Source organism: Bison bison, unplaced genomic scaffold (assembly GCF_000754665.1).
Source record: "Bison bison bison isolate TAMUID 2011002044 unplaced genomic scaffold, Bison_UMD1.0 scf7180017864036, whole genome shotgun sequence".
NCBI classification, from domain to species: domain Eukaryota; kingdom Metazoa; phylum Chordata; class Mammalia; order Artiodactyla; family Bovidae; genus Bison; species Bison bison.
Window position 1 is genome coordinate 4,599,645 of NW_011494608.1, and position 21,330 is coordinate 4,620,974.

The following is a 21,330-nucleotide window of genomic DNA, read 5'->3' on the forward strand; positions in this document are numbered from 1 at the left end:
TAAAAAAAGAAAAGTCATTGCTCCAACCAGATTCAGCCTCATGTCTTTTAAAGCAGTTTCCTAAACTCCGGGTGTTGGTGATGGACAGGGAGGCCTGGCATGCTGGGATTCATGGGGTTGCAAAGAGTCGGACATGACTGAGCAATTGAACTGAACTGAAAGACTCTCTGGATACTGAAGGCAGCTACTTGCTGCCAACGGGAATGGTGCACTGGTAATTCATGAGCACACAACCAGGAGCTCAGTCATCATCGCAGCAGTTAAGAAACAACAATGAAAACAAACAGGAACAGAATTATTGTTGACGAACTGATAGTATTTGGGTTGCTCCTTTTTTATATACCAAAGTCAGAAAGAGAGAGATCGTGAATTTTTCTATTCAACTGTAATTTTATTGTTTTAATTCAGGCTGAGCATTGTGTAAATGTGCATAAAATTATAAACAGAATGAGCTCTCTCAAACACAAGCTAGCCCTGGGGACTGCAACACTGCAAGGAGTGCCTTGGAACAGATTTGCTATGCACATTACATAAAGATCAGTGTTTCATGTTTTATTTGACTTTATCAACTCGTCTTGAGCAAAACTTTAAATAGATTCAGTGATTCTATATGAGGATTGTGAAATCATTTTAAAGAGTCAGACAGACAACAGAAAACAAATATAGCCCTGGTGCCTTCTTTCCAGTGCAGAGAGAGTTGAAAATTGCTTGTGGAATATGCTGTGGATGGTATGGTCAGGGCCATGTGTGGAGGATGGTATAGATGAACAAAGAGTGCGAACCTTGAAGGCAGACAGACTCCCAAGTATCATTCTCCTCATCTCATTCATTAACTGTGTGATCTTGGGCCAATTATTCCTTTTCTGAGCCTCAATTTCTCTCCTCCAAAATGAGAATAATAAGACTGCCTCTCTCACGTGGCTCTAAGAGACAAATGAGAAAAGGTCAAGTGGTGAGTGCAGAGACCAGCACCTGATGGGACCCCAGCACAGATTTCTGCTTCTGCAAGTTTCATGTCTGTGTTATTCCTGCTCTAAGCCATGCAAACCTGTTGACAATCTAGATAGGGCTCTGAAGATGTCATCCTGAGCATCCCTGACTTGACTGAAGTCTCCGTTCAAATGATCTGACACCAGACAGTGTCCCCGACCCCTCGATCTGACCCACTTGTCATCTTTTATTTTGCTGCTTTTACTTCCCATTAAATTTATTTATTTTTGTATTTTGACTCCCTCCACTGGATCTGAGGCTCAGAAAACTGAGCATGTGGTCCAGTTTGTTTGCCTTCTCTTCCCATGGTCTCCATCCCAGAGTAAGTGGCAAGAAACATTTGTCAACAAGAAATGAATAAAATAGTTTACATACTCACTTTGGGACCAGACCTGGTACCACCTTGTGCTGTTACCAAACTGTGTAATATTTGCTCTTTTTGCTTCCAGATTAACCAAAAATAAATCCAAAAATATCTTTTGAAAGCTACAACTTATGTTTCCTAAGGATAACAGGGAGCCAGAAATAACTGGATAATCCAGTTCCGTATCTGCTCTGCCAGGCTCCAAAGTTCCGGGAAGATGCTATGTTGTTTGCTGTGAGCTTGCCTTTCTCTCCAGACCCCAAGTGAAGCTGATTTCTGTACCATCCATACTTCTTTCTCCTGTCCTCGTCTTTTCTCTTTCTACAGGAAAGAATCCAAAATGCTCTAACTAGGGAGTCACATCAGATCTCATGAATTTAACTACAATCTTCATGCCAATAACACTTGTAGTTCTATCACCAACCCAGATCTCTCCAAACATCCACACACTCTATGGATATCTCGTACCAAGACGCCAGATTGTGGTTGTGAAAGCTTGTCTTGGTCCTTCACTTTTCTGTGTTTGCAAGTAGCATCACTGTTCATCCTGTCACCCAAACTAAAACCCTAGAGTCATCCAAGATTCAACACACTTCTGTAACACCCAAGGCCAACCCATCACCAAGATCTGTCGACGTGAAATCCGCGGTAGTTCTAGAATCTGCCTGCTCTGTCTCCACTGACCCATCATTTCTAACCAGGAAAACAAAACCCTGAAAATGCAAAATGAGGATGAGGAAATGCAGCAATAGGCACTATCATTTGCTGCCGGTGGGAATGCAAAATGGAACAGTCACTTCGGAAGATTGGCAGTAGTTTATGAAACAAAACACACTCTTACCATATGATTCAGCAATCCTGCTTCTCGCTACTTACCCAATGAGTTGAAACCTTAACGCCCACAAGAAAACCTACACACTGATGTTTACCATTTTATTCATAATTACCAAAACCATAATCAACCAGGATGCCCTTCAGTAGGTGAATAAATACAGAAAGCATGGTACATCCAGAACACGGAATATTATTCAGCACTAACACATAACTATCAAGTCGTCAAAAGACATGGAGAAAGCTTAAACGTATATGAATAGGTGAAAGAAGCCAATCTGAGAAGGCCACAGACTGTGTGATTCCAACTATATGACATTCAGGAAAAAGTCAAAACTAGAGACAGTTAACAGGTCAGTTGCCAGGAGTTAGTGAAAGAGATGGACAAACAGGCCGAAGTGGAGAATTCCTAGGGCAGTGGAAACACTCTGCATGACTGTAAAATGGTATTTTCTCATGTCACAATGAATTTGATACACGTCATTACAAATGTTTCCAAATGCACAACATCAAGAGTGAGCCCTGATGTAAAATGTGGACTCGCGGTGGCAAGAATGTGTCAATGTAGGTTTACCAGTTGTACCTGACACACCACTGTAGTACAGGATGGAGATGGTAGGGGAAGCTGTGTACGTGTGGGGGCAGGGAATACAGGAGAACGCAATTCTTCCATGAACTTAAAACTGCTCTAAAAATAAAGCCTATTAAAAATAAACAAACAAGGCTTCCCTTGTGGCTAGGTGGGAAAGAATTTGCATGCCAATACTGGGGACACAGGGTCAATCCCTGATCCCACGTGCTGCAGAGCAACTAAGCCCATGCATCGTAACTACTGAGCCCACACTCCAGAGCCTGGGAGTCGTAAGTACTGAAGCCTGGGTGCCCAGAGTCCCTGCTCCACAGCAAGAGAAGCCACCACAATGAGAAGCCCGAACACTGCAAATGGAGACTAGCCCCCGATTGCTGCAACCAGAGACAGCCTGCACAGCAAGGAGGACCCAGCACAGCCAAAAATAAAATATTCCATAAACAACAAGCCTCCCATGTAGTTATGCAGGACCGTCATGGTCCTATCTCATTAATCCACCACTGAGTCCAGAAGTCATTTCTAAACAGAAAATCTGATCAAGGTATCCACTACCAAAAAACCCTTCCAAGGGCTTTTCAACAACTCACAAATTAAAGGGCTCTGAGCAACAGGTTAGCAAATCTCTCCCTTCCTGTGTTAGGAATCTGACCACTGGTTAAGCTTTCTAAGTCTGTTTCCCTGGAAACAGATAATGATGTGAACTCTATCGCTAAACAATATTGCTTATTGTAAAATGACTCCTGCTGGGGAGACTGAATCTGGACTGGGAGAAGTATGGGTATCGGATGGGGGTGCCTTGTTTTGGAATTCTCTGAACTTAGAGACTCCTGTGCTAAGCGTGTGTTTTCAGGCATCCTAGAAGCTCTCCTTACACAGTTTTTACATGAGATAAACAGCTCCTGACAGGCAGGAGGCTCTTAAGCCAGAGTGAAATCCCCATCATTAATGTGGGCTGTTCCTCTTTCCTCCAAGCTGTCTTGCTTGTGCTTATTTCTTTGTCACCAACCCACATTCTTCCTTCAATCCCTCCCATCATCACATCCTCTGGGAACTCCTACCCAGACCTTGCCCCACTCAGGGTAAAGCGCTCCTTCATGTGGCTTCTACATCACCACGGACTTCCTCTCTTCTATCCTATTATCCTCGTTTTTCTCCCTGTTTCTTCACTTGAGCCCTACTTGATGGTCACGGTTGCAAGGTCTGCCACTTGACAGCTGCCAAAGCCATCTCTGTAAACCTAAGCTGATGACGTCACTCCTAATGGCAGGCGCTTTCTCATTTGTTATCCAAAAAAAAAAACTTCCTTTTCTCTCTAAATGGAATTTTGGCATTATCTGGCTCAGTCACATACCACAATAATAAGCACTCTACAGATACCCTTTTCATCAGTAGGGGTCACAAGACCTAGTTCAGACCAAGCAGATGTTAGTGGAAGCCTGTTGGATGGGATTATGAGAAAGCAATTGTTTTCTGACAAAAGAGAGAGACCTGGTGACAGGAGTCTTTCACTCTTCCCCCTTCCTGCTTCCTATACATCTGAAATACGGACACCATGCCTGATGTTAGAGAAAAGACCCCACCACCATGAATCTGAAAAAGCAAGTTGCGTGCTAAAGATGGCAGAGCAGGAAATTGGGCAGAACATCAAGCTGTGTCCTTGATGTCTTCCTGCAACCAGTGGTAGAAGCCAGATGTCATTACATAAAACTCCATTTGGATAACTTACTGTCATTAGGTGTCTATTGTCACAGCTAAACCCAGTTTTTGCTGACACACAACTATATATAATACATTCTCCAACAGGGTAAAATCCCAACCCACTGCCATAACAGCTCTTTCATCTCAGAGCCCACATACCTTATCATTCTCATCTCCTAATACCTCCTCATCACCACATGCTCTCTGAGTCCCAATCATTCTAACGGGTCCATTAGCAAGTACCCTAAAAAACCCTTCTTTCCACAGGAACTTGTCTTTGCACAGGTTCTTCTGACGTGGAATACTGTTTCCCACTAGTTGGAGACATAAAGCTAGTCTACCAAGGCTGGCTCACCTCCTCTACAGTCTTCCTTGATAGCTCCTCCCTCCTTTGAATTCCAGACAGCACCCCATGGCTGATTTTCTTACAGCAATTAGTAAATTACTTTCAAATTATTAATCATCTGCCTCCTCCCCCATAACTTGAAACCCAGAGAGCTATCAGGCATTCAACATGTGTTTAAGGGTACCTCTAAATCTACGGCTTCCATCTACTGAAGCTGTGACCTTCAGCTTCTCCAAATTACTAAAATAATGTATAGAGATAAGCCTAAAGCGACCATAGCACTCTGTACTCTAACAAGTGCCCCACCCTTGGGTGTGTGCAGAATGAAATCCTAATGGAATCCTGGAGTAGAGCACCTTGCAGATTAAAAACAATAATGTATGAAAAGTGCTTATCACAATGCCTGCTAAATAAGTTCAATCAATATTAGCTATTGGGATGATAATGATTGTGTCTTTGAATCCTCAGCCCTGGACTTGACCCAGGGTAAGTACCCAGTAATATTTTCTGGATGTAGAAATCAAATGAAATCCAGGTTTATTCTTAGTTCTAAATTATAAAGCATTCTGAAGTCCCAGCCTAAAATAATACAGAAATCATAATGGTATCCCTGGATACCTAATTTTCCCACCAAAATATCCCCTGATATTTCTCCCCTGGAGCTTACCCCATTAAGCAGACTCAGTGCCTGCTTAAGACAGTCTGTTTCCAAGCACAGTGAGACCCTGGGGCAGGAGCTTTCTGAGAAGGTTCTCGGTGGAATCAATTGTGCTGGCAGGACTGGGCTAATAATAAACAAGGCTGAACAATGCAGCTGGTAGTTGGAACTGGATGTCCTTGGGCCTCTGGGAGTTCGGCTCTGGATTTTCCATTCTTAAGAATTTAATGTTCCTGTGTAACTTCCATGGGGGCTCTCGAGACAAGTGAGGGCTGGAGAGAATTGAGTGGCCATTCACAACCAGTGCGCAGCTCAGGGCGGCTAGGCTGCATGAGCAGCTCTCAGCCTGGGCTGGTGGCTCAGAGGAAACCTCAGAACTTCAGTAATTCGGATCCATCCTGTTCCAAAACATTTGCACCTTGACATGCTGGGATCACCCTATTTCCGTGGGTCATTGCACTGGGCAGCACAATAAAATCCTAGTTGAACGATTCAATGATATAAGCATTTAAAGTCCACCTATGGTACGAAAGCATCTCATGCAAAGACTGGCACAGTAAAGGGCAAAACACTATGGACATAACAGACGCAGAGGATACTAAGAAGAGGGGGCAAGAATACACAGAAGAACTGTACAAAAAGATCTTAATGACCCAGATAACCACAATGGTGTAATTACTCACCTAGAGCCAGGCATCCTGGAGTTCAAAGTCAGGTGGACCTTAGGAAGCATCACTATGAACAAAGCTAGTGGAGGTGATGGAATTCCAGCTGCGATATTTCAAGTCCTAAAAGATGATGCCATTAAAGTACCACACACAATGTGCCAGCAAATTTGGAAAAAATCTGGATGAAGCACAAGCTGGAATCAAGATTGTCAGGAGAAATACCAATAACCTCAGATATGCAGATGACACCACCCTTATGGCAGAAAGTGAAGAGGAACTGAAGAGCCTCTTGATGAAAGTGAAAGAAGAGAGTGAAAAAGCTGGCTTAAAGCTCAACATTCAGAAAACTAAAATCATGGCATCTGGTCCCATCACTTCATGGGAAATAGATGGGGAAACAATGGAAACAGTGACAAACTTTATTTTCTTGGGCTCCAAAATCACTGCAGATGGTAACTGAAGCCACAAAATTAAAAGATACTTGCTCCTTGGAAGAAAAGCTATGACAGACCTAGACAGCATATTAAAGGACAGAGACATTACTCTGCCAGCAAAGGTCCATCTAGTCAAAGTTATGGTTTTTCTAGCAGTCATGTATGGATGTGACAGTTGGACTATATAGAAGCTGAGCACCAAAGAACTGATGCTTTTGAACTGTGGTATTGGAGAAAACTCTTGAGAGTCCCTTGGACTGCAAGGAGATCCAACCAGTCCATCCTAAAGGAAATCAGTCCTGACTATTCATTGGAAGGACTGATGCCGAAGCTGAAGCTCCAATACTTTGGCCACTTGAAGCAAATAACTGACTCACTGGAAAAGGCCCTGATGCTGGGAAAGATTGAAGGCAGGAGGAGAAGGGGATGATAGAGGATGAGATGATTGGATGGCATCACCAACTTGATGGATATGAGTCTGAGCAAGCTCTGGGAGTTGGTGATGGACAGGGAGGCCTGGCGTGCTACAGTCCATGGGGTTGCAAAGAGTCTAACACGACTGAGCGACTGAACTGAGCTAAATGGTATGAAAGCATTGGGAAGAAAGATGAACTATGAAATAGATTCAGTTTTCACACTGCTCACATTCTAATATGACAGAAAAAAAATATGTAGCAAATGCCTCTATTAAAAGAATAAATACAGTATATACGAAAGAAATAAGGGGGGGGGGAGGAAAGAGAGCATCAGAAAAGGAACAAATTCAAAAGAAACTTGAAATTATTTCTTAGTGGAAGAAAGCCCAACAGAAACAACAACAGGAGTCACCTCCTCGTCCTCCTTGTTTTAAAAATAGGGAGACAGGTAGCCACTATGGAGAACAGTATGGAGGTTCCTTACAAAACTAAAAATAAAGTTACCATATGACCCAGCGATCCCACTCCTGGACATATATCCAGAAAAAAATGAGGAACTCAAAAAAAAAATACATGGACCCCAATGTTCATAGCAACACTATTTACAATAGCCAAGACATGGAAGCAACCTAAATGTCCATCGATAGGTGAATGGATAAAGAAGATGTGGTGTGTGTGTGTGTGTGTGTGCGTGTGTGTGGAACGTATATAAATGGAATAGTACTTATTCAGCCATAAAGAATGAAATACCATCTGCAGCAATTGGATGAACCTAGAGATGATCACACTAAAGTGGAGTCGGACAGAGAAAGACAAATACCCTATGATAGCACCTACATGCAGAATCGAAAAAATGATACAAACTAACTTATTTACAAAATACAAATAAACTTACAGACACAGAAAAGAAACTTATGGTTACCAAAGGGAAAAGGGTGGGAGAGAGATAAATTAGGCGTTTGGGATTAATGGATATATACTGTGTATAAAGTAGATAAACAAGGACCTACTGCATAGCACAGGGAACTCTACTCAATGTCTTGTAATCACCCATAAAGAAAAGGAATCTGAAAAATAATATATATACATATATTTAACTTAAAAACTTTGCTGTATATCTGAAACTAATACAACATTGTAAATTATCTATGCTCCAATAAAAAGTTGCTTGTTTTGAAAAAAAGTGAGCCTTAGAGAAGCAACGGAGAAGGCAATGGCACCCCACTCCAGTACTCTTGCCTGGAAAATCCCACGGACGGAGGAGACTGGTAGGCTGCAGTCCATGGGGTCGCTGAGAGTCGGACACGACTGAGCGACTTCCCTTTCACTTTTCACTTTTATGCATTGGAGAAGGAAATGGCAACCCACTCCAGTGTTCTTGCCTGGAGAATCCCAGGGACGGGGGAGCCTGGTGGGCTGCCATCTACGGGGTCGCACAGAGTCGGACACGACTGAAGCGACTTAGCAGCAGCAGCAGCAGCAGCAGAGAAGCAAGTGCACTTGCTTCCGTTCCCGTCATTCTGTGAGCACTTTGCCAGCATTCCTGTTTTATAACTCAGCCTCATGAAAGGGATTAGGAATCAGAGGGCCCTAAGTTGGAATTTGTACTCTAACTGTGATCATTTGTGCAATTTTCTGGCAAGTTACTCCATCTCTCTAAGCTTCAGAATCTCCATTTGTGAAAATGGTCTAGAAAGAATCTTTTCAGCTCATACAACTGTTGTGAGGAATCCAAGAGAAAATCCACGTCAAGTGGCTGGTTCAGGGAAAGTGTTCACATACGTGTTGAAGGTACATACGCATTAGTAAATGAATGAATGAAGGTTCAAGTGCACCGTCTGGAAGAAGAAATAAAACAAGTTACTACTGCCCGGGGTGTCTGCCTTCCCCTACTCTCCCACTGCAAAAATGTAAGTCCCGAGAGAGAGAGACTAAGTCTTGTCTTCTCAACAAGATTCCAGAATGTAGCATGAGGCCTGGCCCTAAGTACATGCTTGAGTAAACTTCTTTCACTAATAAAATGGCTCTTCCTTCTCAATTCTTTTGCTCTGTGTCAGGCATTTTTATAAGCCCTATGCCTGAGGTGGGCATATTGTCCAGGCCACCTATGAGGAAAGTGGCCTTGCTACCCTTCTATTTGACAGATAAAGCAACAGATTCTGTCCCAAGAAAGAGACAAAGAAGGACTTAAATCAATGTTTGATGTGCAGACAGTAACATTTATTGAGTCTTGCAATATGCCAGATACCATTCTAAACATTTTACTTATATTAATATTTGTTCTTTAATCCTCACAAAGATCTGAAAGCAGCACTATTGTATTTATTCGCTCATTTGGCAGCACTGGGTCTCAGCTGCAGCATGCAGGATCCTCCCTCTTCCGTGCAGCTTGTGGGATCCTGACTTGCAGCAGGCGAACTCTTGGTTGCAGAATGTGGGATCTAGTTCCCTGACCAGGGATGTAAGCCTGGCCTCCTGCATTGGGGGTGCAGAGTCTTAGCCTCTAGACCACCAGGGAAGCCCCAAGAGATACTATTTTTTTAATCCCAATTTTATAAATGCATAAATATAATCACAGCAGGGATGAGTAATCTGCCCATGGGCACACAGGTCACCAGGAGCAGAGCCAGGCTTTGAGCAGAGCCTCACTGTCACACTCAGCAGCCTTGAAGGGTTTAATTCTGTGGTCAAGCTACATCCAGCTCCTGTGGGAGGCCAGAGAAGATGACGGAGTCAGCCTTCAGAAGAGTGTTCATGCTCAGTCATATCTAACTCTTGGACCCCGTGGACTGCAGCCCACCAGCCTCCTCTGTCCACGGGATTCTCCAGGCAAGACACTGGAGTGCGTTACCATGCCCTTGTCCAGGGGATCTTCCCAATCCAGGGATCAAATCTGCATCTCCTGCATTGGCAGGCATATTCTTTACCACTGAGCCACCTGGGAAGCTCCTCAGAAGGATGGAGAAAGGTTTTTCAAGAGATGATGACTGAGGTGAATCTGAATCAATGAAGAAGTTGCCCAGATGAAAGCGTGTCAGGGTATGATGTGGGGGGTGTGTGCAGATGTTTATGTGTGTGCGCGCATGTGTGTCTGTGTGTATTCACTCTCCATCTCTCTGGCAACCACAATCAGGACCCCAAGATTTTCTGCAAAGGAAACCTCAAGCACAGTGCACACTTCATTCCTGCCATGACTCACATTATATGTCCCTGGGCGCCAACCCAGCCTCAGTTTTAACTTAAAATGAGATTTATCCTAAAGCACATATTGATTTAAAGTTTAGATGTATAAATTAACATCCCAGAAGTTTTGACACGTACATTAATCACTGAATTTTGAATGAAAATTTCCAGGAGGATGTGCAATTAAACCACACAAAGAAAGCAAGACAGATCTGCTGTTTCAGTAAGCATATTTTCTTTCATTTTGGATGGAGATAGTCCACTAAGTATAAAGTGGAAAGGCAAACACTTAAAATTCAAACTGCTTACCTACACAATTAAAGAAGACACAGACTTCTCTAGATTTCTTTCTTCTTTTTTTTAAAGGCCGCTAATTCCAGAAGTGTCTTTTCAAGTAAACATGCTGTATCCTTTTCATGCATAATCCAGAATCAAAAGATGCTGGAAGCAGACCTGTATTAAAGGTCATCAAACAAATCCTCTTCTCATCTTCTTCATATTCCAAGTCAAACAGAAGCTCAATTCCATTTCCCAAGTTTAAACAACTGCATGGTTAAAAGCCAAATATTTTGACTGAGTAGTTTTGGGCTTTTACTTTTGGTCTTTTGTTTTGCTTTGCTTTTATGATCTATAGCTTAATTTTAAATGCCCTTCACAAGGGACGCCTATGGGGTGGCTGAAAAGGAATAAGTCTTGGGATCAGGCCAGTTTCAGGGACGATTCAGGCTTCCTCTCTTGCTATCTGTGGGACTCAGCAAGTGATTTCCCCCTCTCTGTGCCTGCTGTGCCTCTGTGCCTCTGTGTCTGTCTCTCCGGCTTTAAAGATCACTAGTAACACCTCCTGCATGAGGATTAAATAAAACTATCACCAGGGAAATATTTATGACAGTCACCAGCACAGAGAAGGTATTCCAAAACGGCTTCCTGTCTCTCTCATCTGTACTACACAGAACTCAATATCTGCCTGTCACTTTAAAAGGATTGATGATCATTTTTTTTTTTTTTTGTCTCCAATACATGCATGTTTTTGGAAAGAAAGAGGAAAAGAGAAAGCCAAGGGAATCTCATTCTGATATTCAGAAGCAATTATATTAATATTCATTTTATTCTCCCAAAGGTTCACACCAGTCAGCACGCTAAAAAAAAAAAAAAATCACGCTTGATGAATTCTACCTTGGGCACAAGATTCCAAAGATAATCTTATATTTAAACATTTCCTCTAAGCAAACTGAAAAAGGCCATTTATTCTTCGGTGCATTTTATATTCTGATTTAAAATCAATAAGGTTTCACAAAAACCACCGTTCAGTCATCCACTCTTCCCCTGTAGTAATACCTCTGCCATGAGGATGTGTGCCCAGAAATTAATTTTCAAGATGACTTATACCAAATGCTTTAAATATCAAATACTTTTATATTTAATTTTAGCAATTTTCAATGTAACTCATTTTAGAAATTATACTCCCATGCCTTCTTTCAGCAGAGTTTACAGACTGTAATTTAGTTCTTCCTTGATGACTCACTGTCACACTTCAGAACATAACTTATTGCTTTGTGCTATTATGCTTTGACACACTCAAAGACCCCTCAAGCCTGAACATCTCCAAGTTCCTTCACTCAGGATCCAAAGGCTCCACCTAAGGGATTTCCCTTCGTCCACCCCATACAGAGGTTCCATTCAAACAAGAGTCTCATTCAGGTTCTTCAGTTTTCACAGCAGGATGCCAACCTTACCATTCTCTGTGTGTGTGCTTAGTCGCTCAGTCGTATCCAACTCTTTGGGACCCCATGGACTGTATGTAGCCCACCAGGTTTCTCTATCCATGGGACTCCCCAGGCAAGAATACTGTGGGTTGCCGTATCCTCCTCCAAGGGATCCTCCCAGCCCAGGCACTAAACCTGAGTCTCCTGTGTCTCCTGCATTGCAGGTGGATTCTTTACCCACTGAGTCATCGGGAAAGCCCTCACCACCCTCTGAGATGGCATTAAAGTTCACAAATGAGCCTTTACTTACAATAAACACTGATTAATCACCTATAGCATGTCAAGTATTACAACAGTGTTGAGTTTGCTTTATTTTTTCATTCAATTTTCATTAACATCTTCTTATGAGTTGCCTGTTTTTGTTGTTTCACACTTAAAGAAACTAAGATCAGTGCAGGTAATGTAACACAATATCCTCAAGAGAAGCTGAGGTTATGGCAGGGTTATCAGGAGAGCGCTGCTGGAATTACATACCATAGACCCATAAGGAGGGAACTCCTAGAAAAGAGGGATAATGGATGGACCTAGAGATTGTCATGGGGCTTCCCAGGCAGCACCAGTGGTAAAGAACCTGCCTCCCAATGCAGGAGACAAAAGAGATGCTGATTTGATTCCCTGGGTTGGACTTCCCTGGTGCCTCAGACACTAAAGAATCTTCCAGCAATGCAGGAGACCTTGGTTCGATTCCTGGGTTGGGAAGATCCCCTGGAGAAGGGAATGGCAACCCACTCCAGTATTCTAGCCTGGAGAATCCCATGGACAGAGGAGCCTGGTGAGCTACAATCCATGGGGCTGCAGAGTCAGACATGACTGAAATGACTTAGCACACACAGAAATTATCATACGAAGCAAAGTAAAAGAAACACAAATACTGTATTGTATCACTTATATGTGGAATCTGAAATATGATGCAAATGAACTTCCCTACAAAACAGAAACAGACTCATAGACATAGAGAAAAGACTTGTTGCTGGGGGTGTGCAGGGGAGGGATGAATTGGGAGTTTGAGATTAACAGATGTAAACTATTATATATAGAATGCATAAACAACAATCTCTTACAGTACAGCATAGAGAACTATTGATATACTGAATATATAAGTGTAAAATATAGCAAGCAAAGAGAGGAAGCCAGGTTCAATACATTATTCGGTGCGTCTATAACAAGTATGAGACATGAATGAATATATGGCTGAGTGGAATAGAAGAAAAGCTATCCAAGCTGAGAAGCTGAAAGCCAAGGTGCTATCGGGGCATTCAGCTTGACTAGGAAGGCATCTAAGATAATGGCAGGTGCTGAAGCAAACAAGACCCAGGGACCAGAATGAATGGAGACTGGACAGCAGTGTGTGAGCAAAAGACAAGTCTGTGACTGGTCAGTCCAATAGGCACCAGCATAGCTGGCAGCCCACTGTAACTTTCCTACAATGCTCTTAAGAGAAGAGTAAGGGGGAGATTTCCCTGGTAGTCCAGTGGTTAAGACTTGCACTTCCACTGCAGGAAGCATGGGTTTGATCCCTGGTTGGGGAACTAAGATCTGGTATGTTGTGTGGCATAGCCAAAAATAAACCTAAAAAAAAAAAATTATATCGATGCAAAAAAATCCATGATGAACTAAACTTTTAATGTTTTTAAGAAATGTATGAGCAGGAGAAGGTGTGGCTAAATGGGGAAAGGAACCCACAGCAGGGCTCCCTGGGCTCCAAGCATTACACAGCTTAAGGAGACCCTTTTAGTCATGTTTACACAACTGCCTAATGCGAACAGACATTCTAAGGGGATCACAGGGTTGTGCGACCGAACATTGTGAGCCCCCCAAGAAGCAGCTATGGGGAGGTTTGTTTGTCTTAAAGGAGGACTTGGAGGGAGCTCTAATGGGAAGAAGTGGAAACATCAGTTAGAATGTGGTAGACATACTGGTGCTTCACCCTGCCCCCTGCCCCAGGCTCATGTGTGCCCATCACTGAGTTACCGTGTTGGCTGGTAATAACCCATTATTGCTCTGTCCTCCGAAGGACTTTCCTGAGCTGACAGGAGCTGCCTGCCCCAGAAATACTTGGGTAGACAGATCCCCCAGAGTTGGCTCCACGAGAATGGTCTTGCTTGCTTCAGGACGGAAAGCAGATCCGGCTGAGCTTAGGTGAGGCACCCACACCTACGCCTGCCTTCTTCCCTGCCTATTTCTGCTCTCCTCACTCCCTCTGAGGTTTCCACTGAGAGCAGCCTCTCAACCAATCACCTGTACAAGATCCATCTTGGGATGCGACAGGTAAGTCTGTGTCACAGAACCTGAGGCAGGAAGCAGGGGGGACCACTCCACAGAGGCCACATAACTGTCCGGGGTCACTTGGCTGACAAATGTCAGAACTAGGATAACCATCCAACCAGGTTTGTCCGGGACTGAGGGTAGTCCCAGGATGCCAGACTCTTAGTTTGCAAACTTGAACAGTCCCAGAAAAAAAAAAAAAGGAGAGAGAGAGAGAAGTTGGTCACTGTAGTCAGACTGGGATTCAGTCTCAGGTCTAGGGAATTCCCTGGAAGTCCAGGGGTTAGGATTCCAGGCTTTTGCTGCTTAGAGTTGGGGTTTGATCCCTTGTTGGGGAACTAAAACCCCACAAGCCACGAGGTGAGGCCAAAACAAACCGATCCAAGGCAGTCACATTCTAAACAGCCCCTGGCTCTAGAAAGTGTCTTTCATTAAAATGCGTGTTGATTTATGTATAACCTAGGCACCTACTCGCTCAGGCATCAACAGAGAACACACCACCCCATGGTGCCCACAAAGGGATGTCTGTAGGCTTTGAAACCACCCCATCCCTCTCCTAGAACACAGATTCTTATTTGGGGTCCACGGAAGGAAGGGCTTCAGGGGATCCATAACCCTTCTGATAAAAGTGTTGTTTCTTTCTTTTTTTTTTTTGTTTTTTGGAGAATGACTGCAGATTTCATCAGATCCTCAAAGTGATCCTCAACGTAATGAAGGTTAAGAACCATTGTCCAGGAACACATTGCTTTTATTTCCAGATTAAGTTGAACAGTGGGGTGCTGCACTTCTGTCTCATACTTGCTGGCCTCAAGCAGAGCTGTTTCCCACCTCAGTGGCCAAAACACCCACCTCTGCATTTACTAGAGCATAGTGGGTGGGAATCATCTACCTTCATCCCCAGGTTGTCTTCATCTCAGTACCGGGAGAAATTTTTCCTTTTTTTTTTTTTTTTAATTTAAATGGAAACTTGAAACATATTTGTCAGGGTTGGCTGAGAAAACAGGAAGGGGAGGTGGTTCCCTGCAGGGAGCGGGTGCATAAGGGACCAGGAAGTGTTTCAGTGTCCCCACCTGATGATCAGGAGCTCGGAACGGCACTTAAATAGGACTGTGGGTATTTGTTTTACTTGGAAGAGTGTTATTCTATTACTGGAGATTCCTGGTATTAATTCCTCTATATGCACTTTAATGAATATGGGCTCTATGCTCACTGAGTGCCAGGAAATCTCTTCTAGGAACTTGGTGCAGCTATAAACATGACAAACTCCCTGCACCACGGAGCTTACCATCTTGCAATGGAGATAATCAATTAAACAAGCAAATACATATGTAATAATATTAAAACAGTTATACAGTGATGAGTGATGTGGAGAAAAATGAAGCAAGCTCTGAGGGGCTATTTGACTAGGGTGGTCCAGGGAGACCTCTCTAAAGAAAAGACTGGATGAGGGGAAAGAGCCCTGGAAACATCAAGGCTGACTTCCTAGCCGGCAGTATGCAGACAGAGTAAAAAGCCCTTAAGGGAAGAGGAAATTCTAGAATGTGTGTTTTGTATTTTTTCTTCTTTTTTTGAATGGGTTGAATAGGCGGTGTTATCGACCTTGTGAGTCTAAAAGAACACTTTTATTTCCTCATTCTATATACTCCCTGGGGTGATCACTGCTACCCCCATGCTCTCAATTAACATCTATGTGCTGATGATCTTCTAAGCTCAGATTCAAGTCAAGAATTCCTTTCTGAGCTTGACTGATAACTCAAATTGCATAAAACATACATGGGTTTCCACAGAGATCTAAAAATCTACTTATCCAAAATAGAAGTCATCGTTTCCCCCTGAAAATCTCTTCCTTCCCCTGTGTCTCCAGGCCAGTGAACAACATCAAGGCCAATCCATTAGAAAATTAGGAGTCATCCTTGATAATTCTGCACTTTCAGATACTGTATATTGAGTCATCCATACTTCCCAGTGTTCACCTGCCTTAATATTTCTGAAGTTTATTCTCCTTTCTTTATCTCTGTGACCTTAACCATGGTCAGGACCATCACTACCTCCTGCGATGACCTCCAATCACATCTCTACATGTCCTGACTTGCTCCCCTCACATGCACTCTCTCTACTGCAGCCAGAATCCAAAATACACATCTGTGTCTGTCATTTCCCATTGTAAAATCCTCTCACTGCTGAATGAAACTGGAAGCATCACATTTGCTGGTTTCAAATTACATCACAAAGCCATAGTAATTAAAACAGCACGGTCATGGTAAAAAACAGACACATAGAAAGGGCAAAAATAAACCCACACATATACAGTCGACTAATCTTTGACAAGGGTGTCGTGAATACACAATGAGGAAAGGATAACCTCTTTGATAAATGGTGTTGGGAAAACTGGATATTCACATGCAAATGAATAAAACCAAACCCTTATCTTACACCTTGCACAAAAATCAACTCAAAGTGGAGAACAAAAGATTTGAAGCCAAAAATCTCCTAGGGATACATAGCAGGGAAAGTTACAAATGCAAGTCTTCACAATGACTTTTTGGATACAGCACCAAAAGCACAGGCAACAAAAGTGAAAATTAAATAAGTGAGACCACATTAAACTAAAAAACTCTGCATAGAAAAGGAAATAATTGGCAGGGTAAAAAGGCAACTTACAAAAGAGGAGAAAATTTTGGAAGCTATATATCTGATAAACAGTTAATATACAAAATATCTAAGGAACTCAGACAACTCAATAGCGCAAAAAAAAAAAAAAAAGATAAGTGTTGGCAAGGATGTGGAGAAAAGGGAACTCTGGTGCACTGTTGGTGGGAAGATAAATCAGTACAGCCATTATGGAAAACAGCATGAAAGTTTCTTTAAGAAATTTAAAATAGAACTACCATATGACTCAGCAATCCCATTTCTGGGTGTATGTCCAAAAGAATTGAAATCAGGATCTCAAAGAGATATCTGCAATCCTACACTCACTGCAGCATTCTTCACAACAGCCGAGATACAGAAGCAGCAATGCACACGTGTGGACGAATGAATGAAGATGTGGATGCAGACAATGGACTGTTACTCAGGCTTTAAAATAATTAAGGAAACCCTGTCATTTGTAACAACATAAAAGGAGGATATAATGCTAAGCAATATAGATCAAAATGTGTACAATCTCATTTAAAGGTGAAATCAGACAGTCAAACTCACAGAAACAGCAGGTGCAATGGTGGTCACCAGCGGTTGGGGGAGGGGCACATGGGGACACATTGGTCAGAGGTGCATGCGTGCTAAGTCGTCTCAGTTGTGTCTAACTCTTTGTGACCCCATGGACTGCAGCCCACCAGGCTCCTCTGTCCATGTGATTCTCCAGGCAAGAATACTGGAGTGGGTTGCCATTTCCTACTGCAGGGAATATTCCTGACCCAGGGATCAAACCTGAGTCTCCTGAATTGCAGGTGGGTTCTTGACCACTAGAGCCACCTGGGAAGCCTTTGGCCAAAGGTACAAAGTTTTAGTTCTGTAAGATGACTAAGCTCTGAAGAGCTAATTCAGAGAATGGTGACTATAGGTAACAATACTGTATTGTACACTTGAAATTTGTTAAGATGGGAGATAATAAGTGTTCTCATCACATCTGATTTTAGTCTCTCAAAGATCTCTCTAGCTGCCCTGTGCAGAGTATAGTGAAGGTGCACATATGGAGCAGAGATGCCCATTTAGAGGCTCTTGTGTTCGTTCAGGTGACAGATGAAGGTGCTGGGTGCACTAAAGATGTAAAGAAACCTCTGAGTGTCGCCCATGATCCCTCCCTCCTATTGACCCACATTCAAGGTCAAAAGGCCTTACAGTGTTCCTCTGATATTTTTATGACAAAGGAAGTAGCTTGTTCATTCAACTGACCCCTCTCCATCTCTCCCTCATTAGGATTCCTGCTCTCACTATCCCCTATCCATCACTTCTCTTCATCTTAATTCCCCTTCTTGAATTCAAGACTTTTTTTTTCTGATGGCACCCAGTGGCATGTGGAATCCCAGTTCCCCAACCAGGGATCAATCCTGTCTTGAAAATAGGAAGTCCTATCCACCGGACCATGAGGGAAGTCCTAAATTCAAGACTCTTATCTGAAAAGTCTCCAGAGAGGCCATCATATTTCTGGCTTGAACCATCTTCTTGACTCTAAACTCTATTCTGAAGCTAGGGAGAGTTGTCGGTCCACTTCTAAACCTCTTCATGTTTCCCAAGACCTTCAGGTTAGAGGACAAGCTCCTTGGTTGGCCTCAAAAGACTCGCCAAGACGTGCCCCTCTTCTGTCCCCAGCCTCAACAGACACCGCTTTTCTTGTGTTCCAGCCTTGCCCATTCATATCACTTCTTCACTACCCCCAGCCTCCACGGCTTTACACGTTACCTGCTACTGAGGGCCCTTCCCCCTACTTGGAAATTTCTGTAGATTTCTTTTAGGCCCTCTCTCTTCTGTGAGGGCTTCCCAGGTGGCACGAGTGGTAAAGAAACCACCCGTCAATATAGGAGACAAAAGAGATGAGGGTTGGATCCCTGGGTTGGGAAGATCCCCTGAAGGAGGGCATGGCAACCCACTCCAGTATTCTTGCCTGGAGCATCCCATGGACAGGGGAGCCTGGTGGGCTATAGTCCATGGGGTCACAAAGAGTTAGACATGACTGAAGCACCTTAACACAACGCACTCTTCTGTGAAGACTTTCTTGACAGTCCCTCCCAGGAAATGTATCAAATGTCTCTCCCCTTTGCTTTCCAGAACCCAGCCTTGCCTAGTTCATTCTTCTGTTTCCATGCCTGATCCCCAAATACCTGGGGCAGCTCTTGGCCTTGCTCACAGGTGAAACCCCTGCCCTGGTGTGATGAGTCACACGCAGCAGGCTCTTGATTCAAATTTCCTGACCTGGGCACACACAGTGCCTGTCCAACCACATCAGAGGTGGAAGGCCATGGGAAAGAGCCTTGGCCCAGCTGGCCAATTTCACTTGTGATGCTAAAACCTCCCTTGAGAATTGCTCCTGAAATCAGTGTGCAGCCATCTAGAAATGATTCATGCTTGAATAGAAATATTTGATGTTGCTGAGCACCCAGAGTCTGGGAAGCTCAGCGAATATTAGGGATATCTGTGAATCCCCTCCAGCTCTCGCAGGTAAGACAGAGTTTCATCCACACAATGTCTTATATTTTTAATGAAAGAGATCTTCCAGGATGGACAGAGCAGCAGACCATCTTACTTGAGGCCAGATAAGAAGCAGGGTGGGACAAGGAGAGATGGTAGGGTGCACTCAATACCTGCTTAAGTCCCATGACCACGGGACAATTCTAAAAGAGAAATATGGTGGGGAAGAAGCAGGTATACAGGCATGAGCTGTGCTTAGTTGCTCAGTCATGTCCAATTCTTTGCGATCCCATGGACTGTAGCCCATGTATCCCCAAGGACTGTAGACTTTGTCCACAGGCAAGATCCCTTTTTTTTGTTTTGTTTTGTTTTGTTTTGTTTTTAAACATGTAGATTTATTTTAGATTGGTTTGGTACATGATACAGATTGGTTTTGCAGTTTTTAATGAACTGAAATTTGTCCACAGGCAAGAATACTGGAGTGGGTTGCCACACCCCCCACTCCAGGGGATATTCTTAACTTGGGGATTGAACCCAGGTCTTCCACACTGTAGGCAGGTTCTTTATCAGCTGAGGCCATGTGCATTAAAATGTAGTATTTGGACAAGTGACAAGCTTTGACCCAAAAGACAGCCAGAGGGCCACAGAGGTAACCTTGGTGAGGACAAATATTAATTAACAGATGGGAACACTGAAATCAGGAAGATGGGGCCACCAAAATCACCCAGACTGTTTATAGATGAATAAACAGAGGCCCACAAAGGTGAGGAGGCCAGGTCGACAGTCCTGTGAGCAGTTAGCTTCAGAGTCGGGATGAGCACTCAGCACTCAAATCTAAACTTTGAGCTTATTCCACTGTTTCCTGGCATCCTACATGGAAAGAGGGCCCTTAGAAACCACCATCCTCCTATTAGTAGCTTTTCGACCCCTGCCTGTCCTCTGCCCCCAGCGCCCTCTAAAAGATAAATGAAACACAGGCATAGAGAGAGAATGCATTTGGGGACATTTCTCAAAAAAGTTGGAACTTCTATTATGGGCAATTACATCTGTCATTTGGAAATTACAGATATCGTGAATTATGTGCCAGGCATGTCACTTTTCTTATAACGTATGCCTTGCCAACCCGTCGTGAAAGGTAGCTGCCATTATAACAGTACAGAGACAAGGCAGATGGCTGAGGGGACAAAGCGAGGCACTGAAGGTCACAGAGAGCTAACAAGTGTAAGAGTCAGTGTTTCCAGCTCACTTTGTCTTACGTTGTGTAATCAGACACAGAGATTTTGCTCATTTTCTAGGACCAAAAAAAATGAAAAGAAATAAGGTACTGGGATTGTTTTTCACTGCACAGCTTCCCGTTCATCCCTAGCGCTTGGCGTCTTCAAGATACAGGGATCACCATATTTCACAAATGAGAGAACAGGAAGGCCATGAGTCCTTGTCCCGGGTCCTCTTAGTACCAGGATTCAAATCTAGGCCTTCCTGATCCAGCCTATGTGCTTTTCCATTACACTGGAGCTGAAATCAAGGAAAGATATTGAAGGGAGAGAAGTACATTTTCAGTTTAAAATACGCCATCAGATGTTTCCAGCAAATGCTATAGGAAGGCCATTCAACACCAGATTACCGTTATTCTAAAGCACCCACTCAAAAAGATATGAGCATTTTTAAGACAAAATATGTGTTTTTGTTCTCCTTCACTCTGCTTCAGTGGGTTGACCCTAAATAACGCACAACAACCCAGCAAGCATCCTTCAGGCTTACTGCACAGACTGAGACTGAGGAAGGCAGCTCGGTCAGGTCAGCCTTTGTGCAGTCTCTTCTGGGGCTGGCGGTCATGCTGCAGGTAAGACTTGTGCACGCCTTCAACAACCATCTGTCACGACAGTGGCTGTGCCAGGTGCAGGGACCACAATTGGGATAGAATAGAACCCAGATCCTGCCCACAGGAAGCATGGAATCTAGAAGCAGAGTGACAAATGCAAGCGACAACATGACACAGCA